Here is a 15,235-nt window from a genome sequence, read left to right as displayed (position 1 = left end):
TCATTTGTACGGGGTTTGGATAAAAGTGACAGTTTTTGGGCAAGAACCTAGCTCTCTTCTCCACAATCTTTTCACAACAAAACTTCTTTGAGATATTGTAGCCTTTCTCTCACTGGCTATCCATCAACAAAATCCTCAGCACTAAGCAAAGGAAGTGTGAAAACTCTCATACTTGGATTTCTCTGTGTAAAAACTGGATTTAAAGGCAACTCTTTAAGCACATCTTGACTATCAAAACACATGACTTAGAGATTATGCATTCATACATACTGTTGTCTCAACACAGCCCCACTGTTCTTACCATGGGAGTAAAGTTCTAGAATAATCTTTAAAATCAGAAGTAGAAAACAGCAGAGAAAAGCAAAGGGTACAGCGGATCTTCATGGGAAAACTCAGCCAAATGAAATGTGGAGTCAACTGTCTTTCTGCTTTTCTTCTTCTCACTGCCCTATTCCAGATCCCCCCAAAAGTTAGTTCTCAACTCATATGAGATTATAATTTAAACAAGTACTCTGTCAGTACAGGCCTGAAACCTGGTTATTATTATGATAATAATCTTCTTTACTGCCACTAACACTCACCACAGCATACTGACTTGTTTTAGAGAGTTATTCCAATTTCTGATAACCAGACTGTAAATGACCTTTTGGAACAGTGTATACTTGTAATTCCTGGTCTCAAACCCCTTTAACAAAATATTGTTCTAAGCCAGAGCAAAAAACCCACATATTTATTTGATTTTATGACTTGTACTATTGTAAAATAATCCTCTTGGCAAATAATTAACAAAAAGATCAAGTAATTAAAACATTAAAATATGCAAAAGTCATAATGGTGGTGACAATTAGGTTAACAGCTCATTCACACATTGCTTATGGAACACCTACTATGGGTCAAGTATTGTGCTGAAGATCGAAGAAAAAGATGCATGTTCACTCCTTTTAAGGATGATATAGGCCAGTAAAGAGACAGACCCAAGAGCCAAGCTCAAAGAGGAGTGGTATGGTAATAACAGGTTAAAAGGAGGCCATGGGGGATGAAAACAGAGTCAATCACAGAATTACAAGGGACAGAATGGATGCCAGGAAAGTCCTTACAGAGGGGTGACCCCTGAGCTGGAGTTTGAAAGGTAAGTTGGCCTTGGTAGATGAGCATGGAATATTTGGGGGGCAGGATGAGAAGTGTAACATCTTCCAAGCTGATCAGCTGGGGCACAATATTCTTGGAAGTTCACTGGAAAAGAGCAAGCAAGCTGTCTGGTAAGGCTGGTTTTGAGAAAGTGAGGTTCAGCAAAAGCCAGGGCTTTGGCTACTGCTAAGAAATATGATTCTATTCACAAAAAGTTCTTAACTGCTTCTGAACAAAGATTCTTTCCAGATATTAGAGGTAATTTAAAAACTCAATGGCTAAAATTTATTGCTCACTTTACAAATCAGGTACTCTATATACATTTCTCATTTAACTTTATATTCTCAACTACCCTGGAAATAGGAATGATTTAATTGTTTCTGAACATAAACCTTTTTCAGATTTTAAAGATAATGATAACAACAAAATGACTACAGTGTATTTATTATTTACTATGAACCAGGCACTATATATATATTTCTTATTTGATTTTATATTCACAACCATTGTAGGAATAGAAATTATTTCTATCAGATTATGGCAGCTAGGTGATCAGCTTCCAAGCACACCAATTAAGTGGCAGGATAGACTCCAAACCCAGTTCAACTTAAGCCGGTCTAGGAATCCTCCCTGTGAATTAAGAAAAACAGTGCATTCACATACACGATCATTTTCTTCTTCTCATTCAGGTCACACACTTCATGCATGGGTGGAGGGATGCAATCATCTCCTTTGGTTCCACACCCTCCTCTAGCTTCACTCCCTTTCTCCACTTCAAGTAAAACCAACAGCAGCTGCCCACACCAGCCACACCCCCTTCCTCACTCCCCACTGTCCTTCCTAACTAGTCTCCTCAGTGAGACTAGCAATCTGCTGTGGACAATGTTGGCCACAGCCTCCATATTGCTTTTCCAAAGGCCCAGTCACTGTCCTCATAGCACCTGACATCTCACTGGGGATTACTTCTTTTCTGAGCCCCAGGACACCACTCTCCCCTATTTTTTATTGTTTTCTTTTTTCCCATATCTTATCTGACCTTCTTCTCAATGCCTCTGCCAGAGGAACTCTAAATGTTGGCCTGTCCCTTTCTCAGCCTGGGAGTTTCTTGTGTGCAGTCCAACAGGGGACTGAACCCTCAACCTAAGTATGTGCCCTAATAGGGAATCGAACCTGACTGGGAATCTAAATCACTCTGGGGGACAATGCCCAACCCTCTTAGCCCCACAGGTCAGAACAAGAGATTTTTATATAAAACTCCAACGACTTGTACAACAGATTTTTATACTACCTGTCTACTCAACATCCCCTTTACACAGCAAATGGCTATCTCATACTTATTAGAACACTTCATTTCTCTTGTATCCATTTAAAAATTTTTCTCAAAGAAAAAAACAGAGCAGGTACAATAGGCTTCCTCAAAGCTAACAGAGGTCATGCATATATTCAGACCACAGGTCTGCTATATATATTTGAAGCTATATATATTTGAACAATATGTAGTAGGAATAGCTAAAAACTTCAAAACTCTGTTTAGATATGCATTTCATTACCACACATTCTTTCATATAGGACTTAGAATGCCTATGATATGATATTTAGGTAATCACTTTACCTTTTGGAACTTACAAACATGGAACTTTAATAAGCGATGGATACATAATCTTAAACCAGAAATTGTAACATATTTTTACTTTTTAAGCATTGAGGAAATTAACCTTTTGCTGACAATGGAGAACTATGCAATCTGAACCAAGAGTATAACTAGAAAAAATGGACAAAGTTTTGAAAAATATACAGAAATATATAAAGGCAATGGAGAGCCAAAAGGTCAGTGAAGAGTCAGTTAAGGAGACAAGATGAGGAAGACAGAAATCCACAGAGGTAAGCCTGAAATCTGGGGCCTCTTTCTGAATTAGGGGCAATGCCAACTCTAAACGGGGTAAAAGAGGAAGCCTCAAGAAGCTTGGGGCACAAAAAATAACGTAATAGGTAGGTGGGAGGCTAGAAACCCTCCATGATTTGTGTGGTGACTCAAAGAGTTACACTATCAGTAAGTGTGAACAGTACAGTTCTCCATGGCCTGACATACAACCTCAGATCATCTCTTTTCGGAAAATGAAGTAAAGACGGTCCAAATTGCTAGCGCCCTAGCTGCTTGCCTGAAGCAAAGGTAAGTTCTCTCTGAAAAAAGGTAACAGCCTCAAAAATTTTTCAATTACTTTTAAAAAGGTAGAATAGCTGATATCAATAAAAATGGGTATATAAAGGGGTAATATAATATGAAAACAAAATAAAATCAAATACCACAAGAGGGAAAAACAGATGACAAAACCCAATGCACAGGGATCCTATGACACAATGAAGCTATAGTTTTTATCTGTGCATTATAAATGCAAAGAGCTACAAGTTAAAAATTAAGATTTTCTTCCCCCTGGGGACTACAAAATATAAAAAGAATGGAATGAAATTCTAGATCTAAAAAATACAGTAATCAAAATTAGGACTTTATAAGGATAGATTTAAAAACAGATTAGACATAGCTAAAGAGAGAATTAGGAAAGAGGTTAGAAGTCAGATCAGAAGAAAACTAACAACAAAAGAGAGAATATTGAAAAAGGAGCAAGAGTTATAAAGAATCAATAAGTATGTCTTCTAAAACATGTGGAAATGAAATTCTAGAAAGAGAAGAAAAATGACAGATACAACATTTTTAGAGATAATGACTCAGAATTTTTCAAAAATCAATCAACGGTGTTACACACACATTTGAAAAAACAGGCAAATCCCAAAGGGGATAAAAAAAAAAGAAACTATACAAAGAAACATTATAATAAAAATCTAAAAATCAAAGGCAGAGAAATTTTTCACTGTAGTCTGAACAAAACAGATTATGTTTTAAAGAACAATTAGACTGACAAGTGACTTCTCAACACAAAATAGAAGGTAGAAGATAATACAAGAAATAACCATTAACCTAGACTTTTACCCCTACAGAAAATATCCTTCAAGAATGAAGGTGAAATAAAGACATTTTTAGAAAACCAACACCAGATACACAGAGTAATTTTATTACATTTCAGTTGAGCTAAATAGTCACATATATTCATTACAACTTGGAGACTACGCAAGGTAATTTCCCAACAATGGTCACAGGTTTTGTCTTTTCTAAGGAAGCTCTACTTTCCAAGACACCGAGGACAAGTATTGTTTAAAAACAATTCAAATCAATTTAGAAACTGATGGGAAGCAGAGGGGTTAAGAAGGAGGAAAGAGTAACACACAGCAACTTAACAAAATGCTTGAATTTCATCAAGTAAAATCTGCACAATTATCCAAGGCCAACACTACCTATTTTTATTACCTTAAAAATTATTCCACATGAAATAATTTTATAAATGCTTTTAGAATACATTGCTTTTACATGTGATATTTTATTATACATACACAAATCATCGGTGATAAAAGCCTATAAAAGATGACTGTAAAGCAGCTGAATGCTCTAAACAGCCTGAGTGTGATTTAATTTTCTTGAGGGCAAGGGAAATCTCTTAACCACCCTATAACTCCTATAGCATGCCTCACACACAACTCTGCACACAGTGGGTACCCCCGAATAATTTACTTAACGACTGAAATTCTAAAAGACATGAGACACAAGATACTTCATCAGCTCACTTCCAAATGAGAATTTTTTCTCACTTCAAGTTTGTGAAATAAAATTATTCTCATTTCAAGGTTAGACTGAGTACATTTAAGAATTTTAGTCCTTTCAACTTTAAATAAAAGCTACTCTGATGAAATTGCCTTCAGGAAAATCATTTTCATTTATTATGTCTATTTAAGTAACTACTAGATATAAGATAAAAAGGAAACTCCTTCAGAGATTTAGAAATTTCTCATGGATTTAGACTACAACTGAAGTACTTTCCAAGTATGTTACTGAGCTGGTTTTAAGAATGCTTTCTATTTATCAGCATGTAGAAAGGCTACCAGTGTTAGGTGTACTCCAGGGAGCATGAAGAAAATACAGGACATAGCTATGGCACAAAGATTCATTCAGCAAGTTGGTAAACTAATTATTTAGATGATATTCAAAGTCAAAAATGTAGTTATGATGGTGAAAAGGTGTCCAATAATTAGGATACTCTATAGTTCATAGTCTATTTTGGCTCTGAGGAAATAAACAACAAAAAATGAGTAGAAAAAAATCAATAATCATGCATGTATATATTGCCTGATCTGGGTAATTAGAAAAAAGCATGTGAATAAAAGAAAAATAAGGTTGATGAATTAATGCAAAGTCTCTTTTTTCTCTTTAAAGAAAAAGGTTATGTTTCTCTGGTTTTCAATAAGAACAAACACATAGCTGAGTTCATTTTAAAAATGAAAAGAAACTAAAAATCAATAAAGGTATAAAAAGTCACATATAACTGTCTATTTTAAAAAATATATCATTGATCTTTAAACATTTAAAAATATCACTGGTCTTCTGTGTAACTCCCGAAAGTTGTTAGTTAGTAAGTAGATATGAAGTAATTTTCCTCCTAAAATGCACATATCACTTAAATTTATTAGTTGAAACTACTGAAAGATTTGTTTCTTGAGCCATCCCAACTGCAAGTGTTCTTGCCAAGGTGTCATTCCATTCTTGCATTAACAAATGGGATCAAACAAATGGAATTCCCCACCCCCCATTCACGTCTCAAAAAGTCACTGACTACTGGAAAACAACAGAAATTTATTTTCTTCTGGAAATGAATCAGAAGGCAGATCATCATTTGGTAGCCAGCATATGATTCAGCAGAGCTTTGTAGGAAAAAAAGTATAAAGTTGAAAAACGACCCCAGAAAGGCTCTGGAAGTAGTGGATGTTTTCCCCTTCCTGGAATCACTACCGGCAGCATCTATGAACTTCTGACTGTGTGTAACTGAAGAACCCGCCACGATGACGATGACGAAGTAGTGACTTCTAACGAGCAGCCAACAAGCACTTAGGGACCAGCAAATACAGGTAGGAGAAATGCAAATGTGCGACAGTAGGTTTATATGGCCAACAATGTGCTTAAATGAAAAACAGGGCATGCACATTGACTGTGACTATTTAAACAATTTCTCAGAAGAGGTAAAATATATTTACAGAAAATGATACTTTTTCTGTGTCTCATGAGATTGTGTTTTGTAGTTTTTTGTCTTCACTAAGCAATGGTTACATAAAAAGCAAATGGTTTATACACTCATTTTTTTTTGCATTTGAAGAGATGTTAGAGTGGGTGACTTAAACAGGAGTAGGAAAGTATCCACATAGATGCCCAAAACTCAGAAACCAACGCCTGCAATTTCATGCATCTACGAATGATCATCTTTAAAGATCATTTAAAGACTCCCAGATCAGCACTCACTCCCATCAATGGGAGACAATCGCTCTCGGCAATTACAGAGTTATTATGTAATAAAACCTAGAGTAGAGAAATTTGTACTTATTCCAGCTATTTAACTAGAAAGTTCTTGGAAGTTTAGAGGAATTGCCTTCTTTGGAGTTCAAGCTGCCAATATGTGATGCTTTTACTCTCTAAAAAGGGAACATTTCAAATAGAAGATGGGAAGAAAAGACTGGAAAGTAGCAAAATACTGAATTGAAATCTATGCTTTTCATTTCTCTGAATGCTCTTATAACTCGTGGAAGGCCTTTTGTTTTTATACTTTAAGAAAGTTGTACGTCTATTAGTGGTCACAAAGACGGACTAATGAAGAGCTCCCGGGCTTTCAGAAGGAGCCCCAATAGATGGATGGGTCGGGTCGGCCACCAGTCTTTATTAACACTGATGATTTCCCTCTCAAAGCCTCTGAACTAAAGCGTGCGTTCCTCTTTCCACCAATTCCCAATATGTCACCATTCTGTTTGATTTGTTTTGTTTAAAAAAAAAAATGAGCCCAAATTTGTAGAGTATAGGGAGATACCACCTTGTGTTTTCATAAGATTTTCTGTTATGGTCTACTGAAAAAGATTAATGTACAAAAATGCAGTTTTACATACACTCGATCTCCCTCTGGACTCAAATCTCTTCAACGATTCATGTTAATTATTTTTCAAATCTAAAAAAATGGTTTCATTTTAAGACTTCAGCATTGGCTTTTGGCAGACAGCTTTTTCAACATAGTTTCAACTCTTTGAACCCGTCCCCATACTTCATTTCCCACCGTCTGAGCTTCCAAGTTAGCAGTGGCCAAAGGATTGAAACGAGAGTGGAAGCCCATAAAAGTTATTTGTCTAGGGTTCCACTACACAGGTTACAGTAACAACTGTCTGGTCCCACAGAATTTGACAGTTTTACAGAAACTTAGAGCACTGCAATAAATTTAAGAGATTGGGGGGAGGGAAGGACCCTCATTTTTACACCAAGGTAATCAAGAAAACATGAGATTGGGGGAAAGAGGCAAAATATCTGGGCCAGAAAATATCTGGGATACATACCAGTTTTGTTTTGTTTTCCCTATTCCTACCCCAAACAATCCAGGTCATTGCAGCCCCAGGCCAATCTGCTCCCTCTCCTGTCTTGTTTGTTTGGAGGGGAATTAGTGCTATGGAGCGTGACTTCGGCAAAGAGAAATCCAAACACTAAATAAACTGTGGTGAGGAAAGATGCCACAACCCTTCTTTCCAGGGAGTAAATGGTTCTTCCACAGACCAGGAGCTAGAGGCCTAAACTGGAGCCCTGACGGGAACATAAAGCACTGTGTCCAGAGTTGTGTTGTGATGACCAGCGGGGTGGGGGTGGGGAAAGGACCTGAAGCACACTTGTTGTCATCTAATCCTTATTATCTTGTCTTTGATAAAGTTTTCAAAGGTAATCTCATTCAAGATACACTGAATTGTAAAAACAAATGTTATAAAAGTGTCATAAAAATATTTTCAGTGTCACTGCCCTGACTTCTCCTGCCCCACCCCTGATTCTACTGTATCTTTTAGGGCAACTCTAAATCACCACTGCCTACAGGAAGGCTTCCTTATGTCCTCCTCATCCATTCCCATGAGGAAATATTAACCCCCTCCCTTACTTTACCCATGTCTTCTTTTTTTTCCCCTAGATTTTATTTGTTTATCTTTAGAGGGGAAGGGGAGAAGGAGAGAAATATCAATGTATGGTTGCCTCTCGTGGGTCCCCTGCTGGGAACTGGCCTGCAGCCCATGCATGTGCCCTGACTGGGAGTCAAACCGCGATCCTTCGGTTCGAAGGCCCGCACTCAATCCACTGAGCTACACCATCTAGGGCTCCCATGTCTTCTTTATGACACATTTCTTTCTACTTTGTGGTATACAGAGCATGGTAGTCCTTGAACAGATTACACCGAGCTCATTTTAATACTTTGGAACTGAAAAGCAGAGAGTGCATAAACTTCTTTTCAAACCTTAAATGTCAAAACTCAATTGGAAATAAAATTGGGAAATTTTCAGGAAATTGGAAAGACAGGGACCAAGGGGAACACTACAGAGAGTAAATGTTAAACAAAAAATGAGAGACAAATGGAAAATATCATTCCTTGTTTTATTTATTCCTCCCCAATATGAAGAATGATCAGGAACGAGTGGCCACTAATATTATTTTTAAAAATTAAATACATATTATTGACCTTAACATAACTTAAAGGTTTTTATGTGATGGCAGCATAAGAGTAAATTGGCCACTATCATGACATTTCATTATAGGAGACAGTTTGCTATTGAACTTGTGCTGATTCCCAACCCGCAACGCCTTTCTTTAGGTAGCTGCTTATATTAGTTTCTTGAATATTCGTCCAGTTTTTAAATAAATACTTATCCATCCCTGTTCCTGTTTACACAAAAGTTAGCATAACATGCACACACAGTTCTGTATCCTGCTTTTACGAAAACTTACCTATCTTGGAAATCTCTCCATTGCAGTATATGCAGCGCTTGCTTCCCTCTCCTCTCCCCTCCCTCTCCACACCCCCACTTCAAACCTTTTTTTAAGGAGAAGCACATCATTTCTTTGTATGGAGGCACTGTAGTTTATTTGTAGCCTTTTAGATGAACAAACACATTACTTCCAACTCTTTCCGTTTATAATTAGTGTTGTAATAGACAGCCTTATCTATGTATTCTTTCATCGATGGGTAGAATACTGATGGGTAAAAAGATTTATAATATTTGATTGATTCAAAGTCATTTAAAATTGTTCACTAGCCTTATAAAGGCCATGTTCAATTCCTTAAACTGAATTTAATGTACTATATTATTTAATGTCAAAATATGGTCCTGAACAAATTTTGAATTATCATACTCTTTTAGGTGCCCTAGCAAGGGTCACTGACTTTCAGAAAAGGAGCTTGTGCTGATGAGTGACAAGAACACTAAAATAAAAACTAATACCATAAGGTCTAACTAAATTGACTGTTCATAATAAGCAAGATTGTTATCTTTCTCAGATTATCCCAGACCTTTGGAGCAGTTTGAATGAGTCAGTAAAGTATAGCCATGTTAAATGTCTGTACCCGTAAATAATTCAGATGGAAGAATATTTCAGTGCAATATTTATTCAGTTGGACACATATAAAGTCTATAGAGTCTTTGTCAAAATGAAGTTCTATTCTAACACCTTCATTTCAAATTGGCACAAGGAGTAAAAACAGAATAAAAACAATGCGGCTGTAATTTTTAAAAAAAAATCCTCAATGAGGTTTTCTATTTTTACTTCACAAGAAAATACTGTATTTTCTCAAAACAATTTATTTTTCCGTGTCAATTATTAATTAATAAGAAATTACGGCCAAATCAAGAAATATGATGTCTCTTCTAAGAAGTATTGCTTATTATATCTCTTATTATTAATCCTGAGGCACACACAGTCAAACATTGCTTTATTTTCATTTGATGAGTGAAATAAAACAGAACAAACAAGAAATCAGTATTTAATTCCACCATTAAAAACAGACAAGTATTTCTCAGGGAGGACTTTTCTGTTTCATAATTAAATTAACCTGTAAGTTTACCAAATAAACACCATGAAGACTGTACTTTCAAATCGTTATATTACCTCACTGTCCCAGCATTTACAAAAAAAAAAAAGTAAATACATTTTTTTAAAAAAAGCAAATACAAAGTTTTGTGTATTTTTAAAAAATCAACATTTTGCTGGGAGGCTTAAAAGACAGTTGACATAAAAGTTCCAAAACACGGGTAAGAGCACCCGTGTAGGTGCTTACATGTAGTAAGAAGCACACGTTTGGACGACCCTGTTGTCAGAGTTCAGGAAGGTAAACAACCACTGCCTTGCTTACTCTGAAGGGATCAAAAAGCATGGCTCCCCCCGAGAGGAAACTGGATGGCCGTGGACACGTTACCACACAGGAAGGGAGGGGGATCAAGGCGTCAGTGGCCATTTCTGACTTAGCCCAAAACGTCACTTCAGATACTTTGCTGTTTTACTAAAATATTAAATTTACTAATTATTTTAAAATGTCCTATACAGGGTCCTGCAGAAGTAACGCCCACTGAGTGAGGTTGGTAGGGTATGTGATGGTCAGCAATTTGAACATTTCCCCTGAAATGTCAAATAGAGGGCTTGAGTGTGATATTGTTATGTTACAGAATTACGTGTATGATTTTGTATTAACAAACTTGGCATAGATCACCAGCTCATAAAAAAGGCTCTTTATTTGTGCTGCACCCTGTATTTTAAATGTTAGCATTACCACTAGGAACTCCAAAACGAAATCTGACTGCTACATTAATGCTATTCCAAGGCAGAGAAATATATTACAAAGAAACGTTGATCTGAGATCCACACTCTAACGTCTTTTTGGTCAATCACTTCAATTAGCATATAACCAAAATAAACCTGGAAATATTCACTGCAGACAGGCACTGTGCACCCTAGCTTAAAAGACGCACCCTGCATTCTCTGAGTGTAACACGTACAGCTTTATGCTGAAATGGTACCTGGAAGCGCTGGCATTTATTGAGACCTATTAGTCACTCTGAAGGTTATTTTGCCAAACTGCATTTCTGTGCATGCAGCCTCCATAAAATCCCACAGACAAGGTAAAGAAACAACCCTGTCAAGGTCAAAACATTTGCTCACCAAGCTCAACAGCCCTAAAATGACAGGAACTATTTAGGTCATTGCAATTGACTGTAAGTCACGTAAGAAATGAAAATTACTAAAAAAATATATAAAAAGTTGTGTATTAGGTTGAATTACATGAAATTGCTGACATTTGACTGTTTTTGATAAATGAAAGTGGCAATTGGTGTAGTTCAACTTGATATATTCCTGAAGCCTGACCAAAAACAGAGGCATTTATGACCGTGAGTTGATTCAAGGAGATTTAAAAAGTTGGAACAAAATGTTTTACAACTTAACATTTTAATAAAGAAATCGTGGCCCTGGCTGGTGTGGCTCAGTGGATTGAGCAACAGCCTGCAAACCAAAGGGTCGATGGTTTGATTCCTAGTCAGGGGACATGCATGGGTTGCTGGCCAGGTCCCGGGTAGGGGGTGATGGAGAGGCAACCACACATTGATGTTTCTCTCCCTCTCTTTCTCCCTCCCTTCCCCTCTCTAAAAATAAATGAATAATATCTTTTTTTAAAAAAAGAAATAGTGTATTATCTTTTTGTTTCATTTTGAATTTCAATTGAACAGACTCTACAGAACTATGTTGAAAGATAAAGTGAATGTACTCATCTGACAACAGATACCAGTTGTCTAACAGAGCTAAGTTCACCTTCGCGGTGTTTGTGAACCTCAGAGCTGATGTGTATGGCTATTCTGTGTGAGATTATAGTTTTAAAATATGCTGACCTTTTATATGTCTTATGAAAATATAACATCATAAATTAAAGCAAAAATCGTACAAGGTTGTAATTTTTATAAGTTTTTGAAAAACAATTCTTAATTCCAATTAACATGACTATTCAAATATTAATTTATATATGCACATATATGTGCATATATGCATACACACAATTATAGATTTAAACATCAGATACATTTTGCTAAATGCTACATATTAGGCTACTTTAAGTCATTAGATTTTACTTCTTTTTCAAAAACAATGTCATTCAGCCATCTAGTGGTAAGGTATAAAGCTATAATTTCTCTGTATTTTATTACACTGTGAAAATAAACTAGCAGTATGGAGGGGGATTATAGGTTGTTTAAATGTACTGTTCCTTTTCTCTGGTGAGCTCACAGAGCTTAACCAAGAATTCAGAAGCATTTTCTTAGTGGACCGGTCAAAAGTCATATCTAAATATTAACATGGCCAGGCATTAATTTTTAAGTTACTTTTTATTATAAGTTTAATGAGCCATATAATCATAAAACGTTCTACCAAAAATTATGTTACCTTAACAAATAAGTAAATTTGGCCCTAAACTTGCCAACTTAAGCCTGTAGAAGATAGTCCACTATTAAGTCACAGAAAAAAATGTACTAAGTGCTACCATAAGGCTCTATGGGACCCGAGGTGGAAGAATGCTTAAACCTAATGACAGCTTCCTGGAGATGTTATGTAAGCTAAATTTTCTAGTATAAAATTCACCAGATGGGCAGGGTGGATTAAAACATTGATCAATGTGTTTTAAGACAAAGGAAAGAGAACGTGGCACATTAAGAGAACATCAACTAATTTGCCATGGTTACCACAAAGTTTACATGTAAAGATGGGGCAAAACGGCTAGAGAAGAGGTGGGAAATGTGCGTAGAATGTTTATAAAAAGCTGTGACATTAGCCTTCTCTTCACTTCCTGTGCGGTGTTCTCTCCCATTTCTTCAATGTCCACCTGTAGATGGGCTCCTTCCAAATCCATTATCCATACCAGATCTCTCTGAAAAGCTATACTCATACAAGTCAAATAAATAGCTGACATCAAACAGATACTTCCAATTCTACACGTTCAAAGATGCAACCCTCATCTTGGAAAGACCTGCTTATTTTCTTGTATCCCAAATCTTAACACAGTCACAAACCTTCCAGAGACCAAGCTCAAGACCTCAAAGTCACTCCTTCAGTCCCAGTCCCCCAATCAAACGGAATGTAAGATTCTGAGGATTCCACCTCTTTACTGTATTTTGTAAACACCTTGCTTCCCTACTCCCTCTGAGACTCCAGAGTTTACTTCCATATCATCTTTTATAACAGGACGAGTACCACACTCTTCTGATTCCTACCTCCCGGGACCTAGTAAATTTCCAACACGGTGTTGGAAATATGGGTCTGGAGAAGAGGCAAGAGATCTGAGGTAGAAACCAGATAAGGGAGAAATCGGCATGTAAATAAATGAAATATAAAGTTGTGACCATGACTGTGTCCATCAGTAGTCCCTGCAGTACAAAGAAGAGAACCAAACACAGGCCCTTTAGGAGTCCCAACTTCCACGGGACGAGCAAATAAAGAAATCAAGAAATAAGACAAGAAAGCCAGAATCGATAAGCAGAAAAGGGACAGGGGTAGTAAAAAAGCCAAGAGAAAAGTGAGTTTTGAGAAAGAGTAATTTATTTATAAAGTTAGATATTTAGAAGAATGATAACGTGCTTCCTGAAAATAGATCACTGGATCAAGTTGGAGTTTCTGGTTGACCTTATTAATGACAGGTGCCAAGGATAGCACTGGAATTGTAAAAGGAAAATATGGAGCAATTATCCACGAAGTATGGCTGTGAAAGGAGAGAGAAAAAGAGAAGAGAAGGAATTACAGGGTTATAGGAAGGTTTCCTTTTTCAGTTCATAGCATTCAAAGTCTTGACTATGCGAAGCAGTTTAGTTGAGGATGCGGTAAGGATAGGATGGAGAATAAATGTCAGAATAAAAGCACCATGTGAGACAGAGGGGGATGAATTCAGCGCACAGAAGTTGGACTGCCTTGGAGAAACAGGAAGGCTCCCCAATGTCTGACAGGGTAGTAGTATGCATGATCAACATCACAGATGAAATTAAAGGTAGAGGAGGGAGAACTGAAAAAGTTGTTATCTAGTTTTCTCTTATTATTGAAAAAAGAGGCAAAGGGATCTATTTCATGGTGCAGAGGCCAAGATGAAAGAGAGGGAAGTGAAATATTAATAAAAGAAGTTGACTATTCAACTGTTGGGTGCTACTTTACAGTGTTAAAACTCCAATCACTAATAGATGAAAAAGAATCAAATAGCTCCTTCATTTTCCAATCTCACATTCTCATTTCAAATTCTGAATCTTCAAAGTAGTTTAACATTTGCATTTCAGAAGTCAACTGCACTGGAAGTATAATGAAAATGAACACAGTGCTTCCTTTTAGAGGAGACTATGAAATACAAACCTCACAACCTCCATCTCCTTCAAAATTTCCATTTCTCTTTCTCCTTTGTAAGAAGCGGTGTACAAGAATTAAGTAGGTCACTGTAACCCTGCATCTTAGTCAAAGAAGTAGCTTAGTAAAGTACAAGAGGTGTTTTTAATAAAGTTGGCATCCATTACTCCCCAAATAACATGTCCTTCTGAAGCTTTAGAAGCCAAAATAAACACGCTGGTGCTCCAGAAACAAAAGAATATCTGATGAGACAAAATGATCAGCTTATAAATGTTTCAATGATAAAATAAAAGAGCTATTATTATTTAAAGGCTCTAGTATTTTGTTTGTGCTTTTTAAAATTTAAAGTTTTATTTAAAGCTATTGTTTATTATAGAAAAACTAAAATGGATAGATTTTATTCCCATCATAAACAGGAAGTAGAAAGAAAAAACTAATGGTTTCCAACACACTATCTATAAACCTAACCCTGTATTTAACCACTCAACATCATGTTTTTCAATGTGCACTGTTATCTTGATAACTTCGTGAACTTAAAAGCATAACAAGAGACCACACAAAATTATTTAAATTTAATAGTCCCATATTAGTAAACTTAACAAATAGCATGGAAATGCTTAATTATTTCACGTGAGTAAATAAATGAATAAATGAATGAATGAATGAATGGAGTAAAATTTTGCTTTACAAATGCCTTTTAATCACATGGTAATTTGGAGGGCATAAACCAAAAAGAGTGTAAGTTGAAAACTTACTTATTTTTTCTTCCTGTGTTATTAGGCAAGAAAAATATGAGCAGTAAAA

At 36.3% G+C, this 15,235-nt stretch overlaps 2 protein-coding genes across 3 annotated transcripts in view; one reads left to right on the top strand and one right to left on the bottom strand.

Moving 5' to 3' along the window:
- Positions 1–15,235, bottom strand: part of NT5DC1 (5'-nucleotidase domain containing 1) — a 114,998-nt gene that overhangs the window by 58,291 nt on the left and 41,472 nt on the right. The gene's annotated exons all lie outside the window — the stretch shown is intronic.
- Positions 5,746–15,235, top strand: part of COL10A1 (collagen type X alpha 1 chain) — a 35,773-nt gene continuing 26,283 nt past the window's right edge. Inside the window, exon 1 of the mRNA XM_037065083.1 lies at positions 5,746–6,138. The gene's annotated coding sequence lies outside the window, so the exon portion shown is untranslated. The remainder of the gene's footprint in view (positions 6,139–15,235) is intronic.

Source organism: Sturnira hondurensis, unplaced genomic scaffold (assembly GCF_014824575.4).
Source record: "Sturnira hondurensis isolate 20B ecotype Veracruz unplaced genomic scaffold, ASM1482457v3 Scaffold0015596, whole genome shotgun sequence".
Lineage (NCBI taxonomy): Eukaryota > Metazoa > Chordata > Mammalia > Chiroptera > Phyllostomidae > Sturnira > Sturnira hondurensis.
Note: the sequence above shows the minus strand (reverse complement) of the source record. Positions and strands in the feature narration are given on the sequence as shown.